The following is an 18,275-nucleotide window of genomic DNA, read 5'->3' as shown; positions in this document are numbered from 1 at the left end:
CTGGGGCAAGCAAAAGAAACCTTTCTCCCCCCTGCCTCCATATCCCCTGAGAGGAAAGGGGCCAGATAAGAAGGCGGGATGGTGGGGCCGGAGGTGAATTCAACAAACGCAAGGGGCAGCAACTCTTGCCAGACCTGCCTGCCAGGGACGTGTTGCCTTACGCTGAAGGTGCTTAGACTGAGGTGAAGGCACGGCATGAACTTTGGAGCCAGAGAGACCTGGGTTCGAATTCCTGCTCTGACACTTGTACTAATTTGAATGGCTCTGTTTTCAAACCATGTGGCTTTATAAGCCTCAGTTTTCCCTTCTGTAAAATGGAGCTAATAATACCAACATGTGGAATGTAAGCTTTAGAGATAATGTATCGCAAGTACCTGGCATAGACGGGGCCCTTTACAAATGGTAGCTGTTATTATTGCTATAGCAGTCTAGCGGAGAAAGATCCTTAAATGCAATGGGAAATCAAACCAGGAGGACAATCACACACAATCCCAGACATGTACGGTTTGGACAACAAGTGTCAGAAAATTTCTCAAGAAGAGTCCATCCTGCTAAGATCATGCCCAAACTCTAGTCCATGGAAATCTCTCTCATGCTTCTGAAGCCAGATAAATGCTAGATTTCTTCTAGCCTGCCAGCTGTGCCAGGGGTTGGTCCCTCCTTTGCACCACTGCACTATTCGTCCACTTGGTATCTGGAGAATTGAACAGCAGCATTCCTTCTCTGACACCCAGGTAACTTGAAACTGGCAGGTGTGTAATAAATGACTAAATCAGAGGGTTTGGGTGGCTAGTGAGGAATTCCCTGGATAGAGAAAACAGGGAGGTGTTAGTGGACGTGGCATGTGTATCACTCGGAGGTCAATGAGAAAGGCTGGGCCACTGCATATACCGGCCCCTCCTTCAGATGCCAGCCACAAGTGGGGTCCCCAGGCCACCTGCACCTCTGACCAACTGGCTGCAAAACCAAGGGGGGGTTCCCATGACTCACTTAGGTTCAATAATTCACTAGGACAATTCGCAGAACTTAGGAAAGCCCTACACTGATGGTTCAGTTTTATCGTAAAGCATGTAGATCAGGGCCAGCCAAAGGAAGAGACACGTAGGCCAAGGCCTGAGCACTAAGCTTCTGTGCCCTGTCCCCGTGCAATCAGGGATGTCACACCCCACCCCACCCCACCCCACCCCCCGGCACATCCACGTGTCCACCAACCAGGAAACTCCACTGAGCTTCGGTGTGCAGAGTTTTTACTGGGATTTCATTCCACACGTGTGACTGATTGGTGTGACTGAACGCAACCTCCAGACCCTATTCCCTCCCCAAACGTCTGCCTGGCTCACAGTCCCAACACGCTCTCATCACACAGCGGGGCTTCCCGGTCTCATCCTGGTCAGATGACCCCATCCTGAGTCATCTCATCTCTCAGCAGAAACTCAGGTGGATTTAAGAGGCTCATGAATTAACAAAGACACTCCTATTACATGGACAATTCCAAGGATTTTGAGTCTTATTCCCAGGAACTAGAGATAAAGGCCCAATTCTTCACTGTACAACAGATGTAAAGTGCGGGAGGGCAGGAACATGCTGGAACACTATGAGGATGGACTGAAACCCATGACCATTCTCTGGTGTCAGTGTCCTGAGGAAGCTGGGCCCTTCGTCATGATCTGAACACAGACACCTGGCCTAGGAGCTGGTGTCGCTGCAGGAGGATACAGGACAAGGCAGAGCAATTGCAGGCCTGGCCGCTACCCCAAGCCAACAAGGTGAGAAAGCAGATAAGCTACATCTAATGTCAGGTGCCAAAAGGCTGCTTCTTCACTTCCACCCTCCAAATCTCCCACAGGGACCTCTCTTGTGGCCGCTCTCATCAGACATGGGGGAGGGAATTCTGGGAAATGCAGTTAGGCCCAACCAAGGCGATGCATGATAAAGCCACCAAATGTGTGTGGGAACAGTGAGAAGCCAACACCAAAGCAAGGCCAACCCTAATGGTAGTTGTGGAGGGGAGAGGACGTGGTACTAATCTCCATGGTATGTATTAAGGGGTGGTAGGAAAGGTGTTTCTAGAACAGCTGTGGAGCCCATAACTCTGGAAAAACACTGACCACACCTTTGGTCTTTTAAAGAATGCAGACACCCTGGGAGAAGTCATTGAGATATAAACCATAGTCTAGGGGGTTTCTGGCCCTTTCTCTGCATCTAACTTGTTTCCTCATCCTTGACTGACTCAAACCTCCAATGCAGCAAAGCAGACTTTGCCCATGGTCTGTAGAATCGAGTTACTTTATAGACTGTGTTTCTATGTAAGCCACAGGCAGACCCAGAAGCCCTTGCATTCATGGTTTGGCATCTCCCTCCCTGAATCCACTCACTGTCCCCACTCAGGGTGACATACAAAGGACTTAACAGGCACCACAGGCTGGGTGCAGCCCTTGAGCCTTGCGCTCCTCAGGCACCCAGGAATGCCCGGGGCCTGTCCAGCACCTCCCTCAGCCTGCCTCTCAGCCATTTCACAGCCTGTTTGCACTTCTGTCAGAGAGGAGCCAAAACTCAAAACAGTCCATTTTACCATCTGGAAGCCTGTGTAGAGAAAAGGACGGAGGGGAGACGGAAGAGCAGGAGCTAAAATGATGACTCGGGTTACCAGTTCCTTTCAGTTACTCATTCACAACGTTATCTGGGAATAATTAAGATGTTGAAGGAAAAGTAGATGCAGAAGAATATTGTGGATGAGTGACAAGCTACTGAGGAAAAGACAGATACATCCTAGATGTCCTTGGGGTCCCAGGAATTGTTTAATCCAAAACTCCACACCGTTACCGGGTGATACTGCTTTACTACTGCTTTAGAAAATGTGGTCAACATAGCTACAAGCCAGAAGCCAGCACCTCAGCAGTCACCTGGATTCTTCTCTCTCTTCCCCTGCGTCCAAGCCATTAACAAGCCCTCCAGGTGCCACCTCCAAAGCACATCTCAAACCCACTTGCTGCTCCACTCTGTACAGCGCTTGTCGGACCCCCATCACCTCTTGCCTGCTCTACCGGAATGCCTTCTCCACTGGCTCCCTGTGCCTTTTCTCTGTTGATGGGGACTCTTGTCATGTCCTTGGTATATGACATATTCTTGGCTTCCTTCTTGGAATAAAGAATTCCCACCATGGGAGTCCCACATCCTCAATGTTTCAGAAATCAGAACGCAAATTCCCAGGGCCACTTGTGGATATGTGACCTGGAACCCACACACTGGCTACTCTCCACGCAATGCGTCTCAAAGGTCCATTTTTGTTGATGTAGTTGGCAGTGGAGAGTCCTAACGGCCTGTGGCCAGAAGAGCAGCAGCAGTGGCCCAAAGGCTGCCAGGCCGAGAGGCTGGTGCTGGGGCAACAGCATGTGGAAGGCCGTGCCCCTGGCACTTGGTATTCGGCCATAGCAGCACAGAGAGGCCAGCACCAAGCCCCTCTGCAGGCACTGCTTTGGGGGCTGCTCTCGAAAGCTTAATGTCGAGTCAACCTGGTTCTCTCCAGTCCTTCCAGGAACTTTGTGAATGACCTCACATCCTTTAATAAATGAATCTCTTTTCTGTACAAACTAGACAGAGTGGATTCTGTGGTTTACTCTAAGAACTGACTGGCAAACCCCTCTCCAATCTGTTCTCCCGACAGCAGCCAAAATGGTCTTTTAAAAACTGAAATCGGATCGCACCATTTTCCTCCTTGACAGGCCCTGTGTGACGGGGTCCTGCTCAGCTCCCGACCCGCATCCAGTCCCTGCTGCCTCGATCGCCCACTTCCTCAATTGCCCACTGCCTGGGGCTCTCTCTGCTGCAACCACACAGCCGTGACACAAGTTCTCTCCCCACTCCAGAGTCTGTACCAGCTTGCCACCTGCCTGGTGAGTTTTCCCTTCAGCCCTTCCCAGGCTTGACCCTTGGATCACAGCTTCAATGTCACCTCTTCAAAAAGGCTTGCCTGGCCCACCCTGTTGCCAAAGAGCATGGCTCCTTCATTATTCTCCATCTCACCACAGTTTATTTCCTTCAGAGGATGTACTCCGATCTGTAATTGTCTCTCTTGTTGAATGTTGTGTTGCATTGTTGTTTATTGTATTATTACCTGTTGTACTGTTTATTGACTATTTCCTTCACTAGATGATAGACTCTAAGAGGGCAGAGATCATGTTTTCTCATTTATGCAGGGTCCCCAGACCTAGCACAATCCCTGCTCATTGTAATAACTAGATCAATCTTAGTGGAATGAATGAATGATGACAGTTAGCATTCACTGAGCACCTATGAGCTAAAACTATTTTAAGTACTATTTATCCATATTACCTCATTGAATCTTCACACTAACTCTAATGAGATAGGCTATATTCTCCCTATTCTTCAGATGAGAAAACTGAGCCCAGAGAGGTTAAGTAATTTGCCCAAAGGCACACAGGTAGTATCTGACAGAATGGAGTTTGTACCTAGATAGTCTAGCTTGAGATGGTTTTAAGTAGAGCTGCCGGATATAGAGGGAGGGAGGAAATAAAATAATGAATGAGCAAGTGAGTTAAAGGATTATATAAGTCCAGTATTTCCAGAAACGGGTGATCTCTAGAGATTCCTTTGAGTCCTAGGACTCTATTATTTAATTGGGTAGAAGCCGACTGGAGCTGCTGTACATAATGAGAATTGCACTCATGGAGCACTTGGGTATTTTACCAATCCCCCTGCCAGATACCAACAAATATTATTACATCCACATCTCACAAGGGAATTGCGGTTTCAAATGCAGAGTCACGGAGCTTTTTACTGTGTGCTGAATCACAGAACCTCCTGTGAAACTCAGAGATCCTCGGGGGGAAAAAAGTTCGAGCTTACCAATTTAAACCCTACGGGAGTTAACTGGGCTGGTCAACAGGTGTAGACTTGGGCCAAGGAGAGCCCGCCAGGACCATCTCCTGTCACTCAGTCAGATCCACCCAATCAGCTAATGGTTCTCTTAGCCCCGCCCCCACACTGTTTGGACTGAATTCTGAACAAGCCAGAGTGCTTTTTTCATCAGCAACAGAAAATACCAAAACCTCATCAGATTACGTTATGAATAGTAGAACCTCAGTGTTTGGGTCTCTTCTGAGTTTCTAGAATAATCATGATGCCGATATGAAGGTGATCTGAGTTACATTCTCCCCAGGCCATTGAAAGAGTGAATGAATGAAATACAACGTTGGCTGGAAGATCTGTGACGTCATTGGTTTCAAGATTAATGAAGGGGTCTGCACGAAAACATCGGCAGTGTTTCCCACAAGAGCTGAGATTCAAAGTGATCTCTGCTTTGCTCTTTGTATTTAGTCTCTGTTATAGTCTCTTTATATGTTTCTGCACTTTCTGAGTTGGTTGGTATTCCTGTTTGGTGAACATGTTCTAGTTGCTTTTATAGCAAGAAAAAAAATAGTAACTCTAGTTGCGAACAAGTCACCAAAGAAAGGGGTTTGAGAACTAATTCTGGACATCCATTGGGGTGGCGACCTTGCCATTCAGTAAGCTCTACAGCCGTGTGAAGCCAAAAGGTGGAAGGAGGGGGACACAGAGCACTGCTGAAGAGTGTTGAAGGGAGACTCAGGCAAAGGCCTGGGGACCAAAGGACCCAAGGAATGGAAGTAATCAATCTAGCGGGTTAGGGCCGAGGCAGGGCATGAGGCTCTCCTGTTTTCAGCACTGAAAACGCTGTACCCTGGGAAATGGGGACAGCCGGTCAGCCTATCGGGGCTTGAGGGCAGTGATGTAAAGAGACAGCAAACTTAGAAGGCAGCTGTGTCCACCCTATGACTTTGATCTGTCACCTTCATGAACATTCAGAATCCTTTAATAAAATGGCTCGAACAGAGGCCTGGTCTTTCTCATTCCCCAAGGGGCTCGCTTCATTTCCTGAGAGATGACTTTATTCTCCATTTGTTTTCACAGTGGTCTCTTTAAAGTCTCAGCTGTTCCGGGGAGAGTAAATAGGTTTTAAAATTAATTATCAATTAAAGGGAGGTTAATTGGCACCAGGCTAGTCATCTATTTTGTCTGTAACTGAGCCAGTCCATGCCTCCCCCTGCCCAGAACCCAAAGACCTACGCCAGGGCCAATAAACCCCAGCAGTAGAAGCTGTTCATGTGTGACCCATGGACTAATGAAAATAATTCTCGGTATTTACGTGGTTCCTTTCCCTTGTTGGAAGGTGAATTCTGGGGTCGTTCTGATTTTCCAGTTCATCAGTATGTAAGCCAGCCTTCTAGGTGGGCTTACCAAATTAAGAAAGAAAAAAAAAGTGGCTTGCAAATAGTTTTATTGGCATAAAGATTTTTCACTGGTCCCTACTGCACTTAGGGAAATTACCGTGATAGAGTAAATGCGAGTCATGAGGCCCTAAAGGAATAGCACATTTGTCACCGAGCATGTACTTTCCCGGATAATGAACATCTTGCATATCTTCTTCTACCCTGATTTCATTTAACTTCAGTCTGGTTTCGTCTAAGCTCTTGAAATGTGATCCTGTGCCTTCCTTTCTCCTACTGGAAGGCGCGGGATCCCTTCAGGAGGGGAGAAGGCTGTGGTTTGTGTTAACAGTGATCCTTTGCTGAATTTCACGGCTTTACCCGACCTCGTCATTAATGAATGTTTAGAGGAAGCCAACGGGGAGCATTTGCAAATTGAGTTCGGACCAGACAGGTGAGCGTTTGCCACCAAGATACTTATGTCACCTAGTGTTATGATGTGCGCACATATTGAAATATACCAAATGACAGAAGGGATCCAAGAGGACAGGGGCCAGCTCTTCTCTGCACGCTGTCACCAACCTAGAATGTCTTCCAATGCGGACAACAGGACTTGCAAAAGCCACGTGTCACTTGGGTGTTCTGGGACTATCAACTGATGATTTGAAACGCGGCAAGTCTCTTGGAAGCTCTTGGAAGCTCGTGTGGCGTGATAGTGTGAGTGTTAGGCGACAATGCATTTGGGAACGGCCCTACAAACACAGCCACGCTTTCTCCCCACGCTCTTGCCTCCCACCCTCTCAGGCTCAAAAGGGTAGGCCCTATGCACCCGTGCTGGGGTGACATGGGGGCCGTCACAGAACACATTCCATACTTGCCCCCTTATGAAGTCACTCTTAGATCTGATGTCAGCCCCACTCAGCAGAGGAAGACACTGGGGCAGAGGAGAAAAGGGACTCAGTGACTTGGGAAGGGGACGAAGCTCAAAGGAGAGCAGAAAAGACAAGTTCATCCCTGACTCCTGGGCTGTATTCTCTCCATGGCCCCCTATGGTGTGCACCTACTGCCATTTCTTTCTCTCTGTCCTCAATCCTCCCTGCTCCATGTCAAAGGCCATTTCCTTCCCTTCCTCTCTTCTTCCTCGCATCTCTTAAAGTGGGGTTTCTCAACCACGCCACCACTGACATGTAAGGGCAGGTAATTCTTTGTCATAAGGGGCTGTCCTGCGCACTGCAGCGTCCCTCATCTGTACCCTGACCCCAAACACGTTGTGATCACCACACCTATCTGCAGACGTGCCCCCTGAGAGGAGAAAGCTCCCAGCTGAGAGTCACTGTCTTAGGATGGCCAGTGACACTGAAAGCTGTGAGCTCAGCATAATGGGGACTCTCACGCCTAAGTCCCGTTCTTCATCCTCTGATCGCCCTCACATCCCGAAGGCTGTTGTTTCTGGATCCCACATCCTCCTCCAAAGTCTTTCCAGAATGTACCACTACCTGATTCTCAAGTTTTATCTTCCCCTCAGATGACCCCGGTTTACAACTTTCTTCATAACTGTGGTGACCATATAACTCTTGTCCAAATAGGATCCTCCTGAGAATGAAAACGTGTGGCATTAATAATGACCCTGGGACGACAGGTATAAACGGAGACAGCCCTGGGCAGCTGGGGACATGTGATCACCATAACATAAGCCTCTCCTTGGAAGGAAATGATGCACTTGTTAGCGTGTCTAAAGCCTGACAAAGGGACTTGCCGATGTCACATTCAATTTCCAAGTCCTTGGCGTTGCACACCTGGGTTGGGCTCCCTGATTATACTTCCGAGGAACAGCTCACTAACAGAGGTAAAGGAAATAGGGACTGGAATTTTAACAAAGGAACAAGAGTAACCCATGTTCAAAGCAGCACTATTCACAGGAGCCAAAATGTGGAGACAACCCACGTGTCCAGCGATGGATGAATGGATAAACAAAATGCACACAATGTATGTACATACAATGAAACCTTATTTAGCCATTAGAAAGGAAGGAAATTCAGACACATGCCACAACACAGACAAACCTTGAGGACACTATGCTAAGTGAAATACACCAGTCACAGACGGACAAACATTGTATGATTCCACTTATGTGAGGTCCCTAGAGTAGACGAATTCATAGAGACAGAAAGTAGCACGGGGGCTGCCAGGGGCTGGGGGGGAGGGGAGAGGGAGTGTTTCATGGATGTGGGATTTCAGTTTTACAAGATGAAAAGAGTTCTGTGCTTGGACGGTGGCAATGGTTGCACAACCGGGTGAATGTGTACTTAATACCCCTAAACCGTACACTTAAAAATGATGAAGATGGTAAATTGTATGCTTCCCATTTACCACAACTAAAAATAATAATAATAATAATAATAATAATAATAATAATGATTCAAAAAATGAATTTGGAAGAAGCCAGAGCTGTGTGCAACAGGGAGACAGATGCGAAGGACATGACAAAAGGGCTGGGGCTGGGCGCTGGGATTCCTGTCTGTGATTATTTCCGTCCCTGTCCAGCCCGGAGGGAGGAGCACGCGCTGCACTTGTCCTGAGAGAAGTCATGCTGTCCCAGGCTCGAGAAACCCCAGTGATCAGCGAGAGCCCTAGGGAGCATTCCCCATTTCTCAAATCCTACGCCCTCCTGCCGTTTTTAAAACTTCAGTCATGTCCTCACCCAAGCAGCTAACGGAAATAGCAACATCCTCCTTGGGTGTCTCTGTAGCGTCGCTGCAGTCTCTTGTTTGCATCGATTTTCTTGAGACACTATTTTTAAATCCCTGATTAGCAAAAAGAGAGCCTGCACCTTCCACCGCCGGCACCTTGTCCCTCCGCCCGGCCCTACCCATTGACTCTGTCCAACACGAAAAACCAAGAACAATTTGTTCTCATCTGCCACTGTGCGTTCTTTCTCAGAGGGACGCTCAGCTGTCACCTTCTCAATGGGCTTCATGCAAAGCACGCCCTCTGAGGCAGTGCAGACCAGTGGCCAGATCGGCTTGTCTAGGGCTCTGAGTGGCACTTGCCATCAGTGGGGTTCATCGGGACGATCCAGAAGATGAATGTCCAAGGCCTCATCAGAGCACGAGTGCAAGGTTGGAAAACCTCGCCGCTCCAGTCTGCCCAGAGTGAAGCTGGCCCCGCTCAGTGACCAGGGAGCTCTGACACACCAGGGAGGGGCAGAGTGTCATGGGTCATGAAGTGTGTACACGATGGAAGGGAATCAATTAATAGGTTGGAGAGAGGGTGAGTCATCCAGAGTGCTTTAGCCTACAGGACGAGGTGTGAAAGAACTGGACAGCAGAGGCTTCTGATGGGGACAAGTATTTGGTGTGCGTGTGCGTGTGCGTGTGTGTGTGTGTGTAAGGGCTTAGAGTCAACTTAAGATTTCAGGCAGAAGCCAGACGCCTGCTGCTGTATCTGCCGAGCCATGAACATCCGTCTCAAACAGCTGAAGGTCAGAGCTGGTGAGTCTGGGTAACAAATATTGGCATAGCTTTTATTTTGAGCAAAGTCAGGCTATTTCATCTTCCACCATGCTCCTTGGGAAAATATTTTCCAGGAGCCGAACTATTTCCAGACACACAACAAAACCTGTTCATCTCACTGGGAATTAAATATGGGGGGATACGGAGTTGAGCATGTTTCTGTAAATATTCATTAACGCAACAAAATGATCCTACCATGGGCAAGGCACGGTGCTAGATGGCTCTGTGGATCGCGAGATGGAGGGGTTTACATGACATATGCTTAAGTAAAAATACCTTGTGTTTCCCATTTAGGACAAAGAGCACCTAAAGGCCTAGTGTGCATGCGGGCATGTCACTTTCCATGGACGACAGGAACAGTTTTTTCGTTTGATGTTACTTCTGCCAACCACGTTTCTCAGAGTGAAGCTAAACATGAAGGCCAAGGGAGTTTCACAAATATTTGTTCTTTGGTTAATATTAATGTATGTTCGTGTTGACTCGAATTATCAAATATATGCTGACTTGGTACTAACATAAACGAGGACAGGTGCTAGGTTCTTTGTAACTATTTTCAGAGGCCTTAACTGGTGCCCTGGCTGTTCTTTTTCCTGTTTTTCATCTTTATTGCCAATATTAAGCCCCAATATTAAAGGGAGAAAGCAAGTGAACACTGACTAAACACTCCTATGTAAGTTGCTTTAAATTCATGTGCCATTTCACGACTTTATTTAGTCCTTGACTAGCCGAGAAAGAATTATCATTCCCATCATACAGAGATGAAGAAAGCAGCACAGAAATAAAATAATTTGCCAAAGGTCAAATGATTTGAGTCCCAGTCTGTCTGGCTCTAAAGCTCTCCATAACTATGCAAATAAATGAAGAGATATGCTTCCCTTTATGAAGCACAGAAACATGGCAAATAAATGAAATCAGAGTTAGTTTTCCCTAGTGAATGATATGAGTTGATTTTTCAGATCATTAATCACTTGAGATTAGGGAAGGGACGGGGAAACTGAGAACTCAAGTATCCAAAACCACCATCAGTTGAAGATGAAGCGTTGCTGAAATCGTAACTCTGATCAGTGGGAAGTTACAACTGAATCTGAAATGTTTGCTCTACAACCAACTTTTAATAAACCTGTTTATAGCGTAAATTAGAATAGATCGATGACAAGGGAAGAAAAGCAGGGGGTGTATTGGAAGAGGAGGGGCTTCCGAGTCAGATGATCCTGGATCCAAATGCTACGTATAAGCTGTGTGACCTTAGGCAAAATTCTTAACCTCTTTGAGCTTCACTGTCTTCATGTATGAACCAAAGGTAACACTTCAGCAGGGTGACTGTGAAGTTTAGACAGGATCCCCATTGAGGGTGATCAATAATCTCCTTCCCTTCTCGATTCACTAGATAGAAGATTGTTACTAAAGTGAGTGAGACTACGTCCAAGGCTAGATTGACAATGGTGTTAGTAGACGATGAAGGGATTAGGAAATAATCGCACTGGGAAATTTATTTGAGGGACAAAAATGATCTATCTTCATGACTCAAATATGTGTATCTATGACCTATGTATATGTACTTGTGACCCAACTGTGGAGATGCGTCCATTTCTGGATGGCTGCCAGAAGCAGAAGCATGCCGAGAGACATGGGCCTACTTCCTCGAGCCAAAGAATTCATTCAACACAATCCTTCCCAAAGTATGTTTCTTAAAGCGCTAATCTCATAAATGTTGCCTAAATGGGAATCTAAATGAGCCTTAAGTTTGGCACTGTATGTACCATCTCTCCGTAGGAAATTTTAATACACACTTTAATGGCAAACGTATCTGACCACAGAACTCTTTTCACTTAACACCTATGATTTATCTTATGAAACTAGTGTCCCAATAATACATGCTGGAAAATGCTGTTTGCAGACCAGTCAAAAACCTACTGCATTTCAACAGTATTCAAAGCAAGACATAGAAATTCCTAGTCACTTCTGACTTGCCCTCTGCCATGGGAACCAGCTACCACTGCCTTTCTCCTTCAAAGTCATTTCAGCTTTCACATGTGCTCACTTCAGTTTATTCCACGTAATACAACAAAGGGCAATTTATTCCTGTCTCAGGACTTGAAAGCTAGACTGTTATACAGGGAGGGAAGTGACGTTGCCAAGAATACGAAGTGTATTTCCTAAATCCAACGACCACCACAAGGAACAAACAGAAAGACTGTACTTGCGTCAACACGGGCAGAGACTCATTTTTTTGTGCTTAAAATTCCTTAAAAGGTCAACTGTCCGTATTTGGCACATCAAAGAGGATTTTATTGGGCACATCAGAAGGGTATTCCTTTCAAAAGAGCCACAGAATTAAACAGGACATAAAAGCGCAATTTATCACTTTGTCAAGGTTCAACAAGGTCCCAGACCACATGCTAAGAGCCTGACGCCAACGGGAGCTATCCATTCAATAATCAATGCCAAGAGTCGGTATAGACAATATCAATGAATTTGTAGACTATGTCATACTTGAAACAGCTGTCGGCCAATGTCAGCCATAAAGCTGGCCCTTCGTGCACAGCTGGTGGATGAAAACATTTTGAAGCTGTGGTCAGCACAAGTCCCCTTTTAGGGTTCGTGTCAAATGCCTGGAGCAGAGCACAATTCTGAGATGGTCCCTCAAGACTTCCAGCTCCTACTGTGCATACACCTTTTCCTAGTGCATCAATCAAACACAAATCCAGGGTCTGCTGAGAAGGGATTCTGCAGAAGGAATGAAGAGCCCACATCAATTGACCTGAAGAGACAGATTCTCCAAGTGAGCTTCACCTAGTCACATGAGCCCTGTAATGCTGGGTCTAAACATCAGAGACAGTAAAATCAGAGGTTCAAAGAATGAGGATTCGATACAGCATTGCTAACTTGAAGACGGAGCGGCCATGTGGCCAGTCTCAGCCTTGAGGAGTCGAGTGAGACTGGCCCCAGCAAGGACCTCCATTCTATAGCCACTAGAGAAACTGAGTTCCATCATCACCAAAGAGTATCTTGGAAACAGAATTTTCCCCAGAGGCTCCAGATGAGTACTCAGCTCAGATAACACCTGATTTCAGCTGAGCAGAGAACTCAGACCTGCCATGCTGGACCTCCAATCTCCAGAACCGTAAGCTAATAAGTGGGGTTTGTTTTAAGCCACTAAGCTTTTGGTAACATGTTACAGAGCAACAGAAATCTACTACAAGCCTCCACCAAGTCTGGGTAGTCTAGAGAGCACAGAAAGCAATTCTTAAGCAAGGGCAGCATGCAATAGCTTTCATGATCCCCTAACACTTTTCTAGGTCTGGTATCTCAGCTGATAGTTCGACATCAGGATTAAAATAAAAAACACAAGTGGCAGAAAAGTAATCAAAATCACAATGAGATATTACTTCACACTCAGTAAGATGGCTATATGAAAAAAGAAAAAAGACATAAAGAAATGTGGATGAGGCTGTGGGGAAATTGGAAACCTCATCCATTGCTGGTGAGAATGTAAAATGGTGCAGCCACTTTGGAAGACCGTCTGGCAGGTCCTCAAAAGCTTAAACATAGAGTGATCATATAACCCAGAAATTCCACTCCTAGATATACGTGCATATCCAAGAGAACTAAAAACATATGTCCTCACAAAAACAAACATGAGTGTCCACAGCAGCATTATTTATAATAGCCAAAAAGTAGAATCAACCCAAATATCCATCAGTGGATGAATGGGTACATAAAATGTTAAATAACCATAAAATGGAATATTATTCAGCCATAAAAAGATGTGACGTATTGACATCTACAATATGGATAAACCTTGAAAACTTTATGCTAGAAATCTGAAAGGAATCACTCATCAAAGGCCATCTATTGTATAAATCCATTTTCATGAAATTTCTAGAATAGACAAATCCGTTGAGACAGAAAGTAGATTAGTGGTTTCCAGGGGATGGGGAGGAAGAAATAGAGACTAATTGCTAATAGGTGTAGGGTTCCATTTTGGGGTGACGGAAATATTCTGGAATTAGATAGTGGTAATGTTTGACTGACATAGTGAATACACTAAAAACCACTGAAATGTATACTTTAAAAGAGTGAATTTTCTGTCATGTGAATTCTATTTCAATAAAAATTTAAAAGATAACAACAGAAGTGACAAAAAGCTCATATGTTAAGTGGTTGTTGTTTTTTTCAACTACATCTATCCTCTGTGTTTTATTCCAACCCCAGATTTTTATTGTGAAAAGTTTGAAACATATAGTAAAGTTGAAAGAATGAATTCCTGAATATATTCCACCCATAGGCAACATATTTGTTTTAGTGCCCTCTCACTTTCTTTCCATGCATACACACACACGGTTTGGGCTCTTTTCCTTAACTGGATCATGTGTGCTTGTTTTGACCTCACCCGAAGGGTAAGTTTTTTGAGGGTAAATAACTTCTTTGGCATTCTGCAAGCTATCTAAAAATAAACAATAATGAACAGACGTAGTACAATGCCTCACTCGTCTCCAGAAACACTCCTCTCCAGAACAGTGGTCTTCACTTGGTAAGCAACCGAACCCTTCCTTTGATTGACGTTATTCAGATGAGCTTCGTTTACCCAGAAAACTAACACTTGGGAGGATTAAATTTAGAGCACTTGGCACATAGTGAGTGATCAGTAGCTGGTATTGCTGGGTTGCAAATAAACCAGGTGTTACTAAAACAGTAAACAAGCAGCTTAAGCTTTGGTATGAACAACCAGTGAAAAAGTCTTGAGTTAAGTAAGTTAGTTAATGCAGTAAAATTTATGCCCTAGGCTTATTTAGTGCAGAGGCAATAGAGAGAGTTCACTGACTGGTAGGGGCTGCCTGGAGCACGGGGTTGCTGTGATTGATTGGTGATGTCTGCCTCGGCACCAGATGTGGTCTATCCTGAGTGGACATGTTTTCCACATGTAATCTAGATTTATAAATACAGCATGAATGCACAGTAGAGGCCTGTCCAGTCAAAAATCAATTTTGATAAAGATGTCTAGGTTCTTACTAAACGCTCTTCATCATGCCTGACTTTTTCTTCCTGGTGTCATTTTATTGCTTACCTATGCAACCTCCCACCCACTCTTCTCTCCCACCATCGTCTCTCTATTCTGTTACCCAGATGACAGAAACCACAGAAACTTAAGACAAAAACAACACACGATGTGACTGGAACCAAATTCTAACATCTGTGAGTGCCTAGAAGTATGAAGAGAAGAATGGTACAACATACCTTCCCTCCCCCTCTCAACTTAAAATAATTCAGCATCTCTTCCTCTCCTTCCTTGGGAAGTGGCTTCCAGCTATAGTTCCTCAAACAGGGAAGATTTTTCGATGTATCTACATCAGAACCTTATTCAGTATCTTAAGTGAAGACTCAGCACTGCAAGCCACGGTGATAGTTCCTATGAATACTTTGGCATTCAGAATGCTCAGTCAGGTCATCTCTTTTCTCTTATATGAAGACTTTCTTAGGAACCCACTCTATATAATAATCCATTGAACATAATATTTTTCAAAGAATTTTCACAAATATTGTCTAATTTCATCTGACCTAGATCAGGGAGAGTATATTATGGTTCTCACGCTACAGATGAAAACTCAGATACTGAAGTATCTGAGAAACTAAGTGAACTTCCTGAAATTACATAGGCTGGTATAGCATGATCCAGTATTGCTCCCATGAACTTTCTCTGGGGGCAGCAGAAAAAGCCTGGCCCACTGGCCAGCTGCATGGTAAATATAGGCAAGATAATAAACCTCTCTGAGCCTCAATTTCCTCATCTGTAAAACTGTGAAAGCTACCTTTTAGGCTTGGTGTGACAGGTAAAGACCTGTAAAGTGCTATGCCTTTGTCTGCTGAAAAATGGCTCTCCAAAGATACAGCCTGACTTCCTAATTCCTGGAACCTGTGAATATTACCTTATATTGTGATTACCTTGTGTGATTAAGTTAAGGGTCTTGAGATGGGAAGCTCATCCTGGATTATTCGAGCAGACCCTAAATACAATCATATGTATCTATAAAAGAGAGGAAGAGGGAGATTTGACACCCAGACACACAGAGGAAAGAAAGTGATGTGAAGACAGAAGAAGAGATTGAAGTGATGCAGCCACAAGCCAAGGAATGTGCTGCACCACACATGCAGCATACGTGTGATACACACACACACACACACAGACACGGGTAATGACATGCCTTTCTCATAGGGTCACTGGGAGAATTAAATGAGATGATGGTTATTCCAGGTCTGGCACAGTTCCTGACACATCATTACCACTAAGCAATTGTGAGGTACAATCACAATAGGAAAAGCCACTGTCTCAAAGTGAAACTCAAACTTAAGGTAGAAATCTGGATGAACCTCTTAGGGCTGCTGTAGCAAATTACCACTAAGTGGAGGGCTTAAAACAACACAGTTTTATTATCTCACAGCTCTGGAGGCCAGAAGTCTAAAAAGGGTCAGAAGAGCCACGTTCTTTCTAGAGGCTCTAGGGGAGAACCATTTCCCTGCCTTTTCCAGCTCCTAGAGGTCACTCCTGTTCCCTGGCTCGCGGCCTTGCGTCACTCCAACCTCCACTTCCATCATCACGTCTCTGACTGACCCTCCTGCCTCCGTCGTGTAAGTACTCTTGTAACCACACTGAACACACCTGATTACTCCAGGACACTGTCCCCATCTCAGGACCCTTAACTTAACCACATCTGCAAACTCCCTTTTGCCACATAGGGTGACATATTCACGGGGACTGAGGACGAGGGCATGGCCCGTGTAGGCGGCCATTATTCTGCCCACCACAGAAACCCTTCGTGCTGCTTCATCCATCAGAGGGGAGAAAAGTCTTCCCAATGGGACCTGGTTTTTCTCCAACTGAATATAGTGGGACAAGATTGAAATGTGCATTTAAATACAATGTTGAAGCCCAGCAGACACTTTTACATGCTCAGGAGCCGTTTAAATTAGGAGACTTAGAATCCAACAGGTGGTTCACTTACCTCATATACATAACAAAGGGGGACAGCCACGGGGACCTTAGATAATGGTCCTCGCTTTCTTTTTAAAATGGTCGGGAGGGGAATTATCACCCAGCAACATTTCTGCTGCTGCTGGTCAGCGGCTCATGTCATCAATGGGAATGTTCATCCCAACCACGTTCCTGACCATTTAATTTCCATGACATCATCGCTTCTTTTGATAGAAAAGAGCCCTGCGAACTGTCCCCGAGGAATACGTTTTGGCTCACTCCCTATTCACTCCTCTGCATCTTCTACTTTTCTTCTAAGACTCTTCTAAGCCATGCAGCCCCACTTCCATAGAGATCTGCTGCCTCTGCCTCACAGTGACTGTCCCGCCTTCCTTCCTCTCTCCGACACACCCTCCCGTCTCCCATCTTCTGCCCGGAAAAATCTTCTCACTAACATAGACGTTCAAACATGACATCCAGAAAGGAGTGGGGTGTCTAATGCTGACTCAGTCGAAAGGAGAGCAATGGCTGCCGAGGGCAGGGCGGGGTGGGGGACCACAATGGAAAGGGACTGCTAATGGGTCTGAGAGCCTTTTGGTGATGACTGCACAACATGGTGAACAGATTAAAAAGTACTGACCTGTACACTTTAAATGGGTAAATTATATCTCAATAAAGCTATTTTTTTTAAAAAAGAGTCTCATTGGCTCAATAAATATGAGCAGACCAGGTTCCTTGGGAAGTGTGTGTTTTCTTTAGTATAAATAAATCCTACTGATTTAATAAGTAACATTAATAAAAATTGTATTTCATTTCATACCTCCTAGAAATTTCATCCAGCCTCTTTGCTCACTGGGGTTCACCTTATCAGCGGGGATACAAAGGTGATCATACAGGCCCCCGTCACAGACTTCCGTGTCTACTTGAGGAGACAGTGAGAGTAACAGACTGTGACACAGTGACATGATAAGAGCTGCGACAGAGATAAGCAGAAAGAGCTTTAGGAACACCATAGGAACCAGGAGACCTGGAATGCGTTTAGCCTGTCCCCTTGAAGCCAGAAATCCACCCCTAGTAAAAGCATCCCTGACACCCCAATACCACTCACAATGTCCCCCGACCTCACCCCACCATGCCCTCCATCACCCTATCTGTCTACCAGTGCCTGGGCCCCGGGGTCCATTCCTGTTTCTGACTTGCTCCTCTACCTAAGCTAGCCTGGGGCTGAGGTGAAAGGCACGGCATGCAGTTTGAGGGAAAGCTTCCCAGCAAAGGTGCCACCTCCTCATAGTTTTGAAGGACACGATGAAGAAGGGACGATGGAAGAAAGCAGTCCAAGAGAAGGACACAGCCATCCAAAGACACAGGCTAGATGTATATTTAGTCTAAGCCCAGAAATTGCAAGCAGATCTGTGTGGCAAGGCCATAGGGGGTTACATGCCACGAACAGGGGAACAGAAGGGGCCTGGGGATGAGTGTCACACTGGGGCATTAGGACCTTACGCTGAGGGCTACAGACACTCTTCAAATGCCTGTGAGACACGCGAA

Source organism: Rhinolophus sinicus, linkage group LG16 (genome assembly GCF_036562045.2).
Source record: "Rhinolophus sinicus isolate RSC01 linkage group LG16, ASM3656204v1, whole genome shotgun sequence".
Lineage (NCBI taxonomy): Eukaryota > Metazoa > Chordata > Mammalia > Chiroptera > Rhinolophidae > Rhinolophus > Rhinolophus sinicus.
This window is presented reverse-complemented; position numbering follows the sequence as displayed.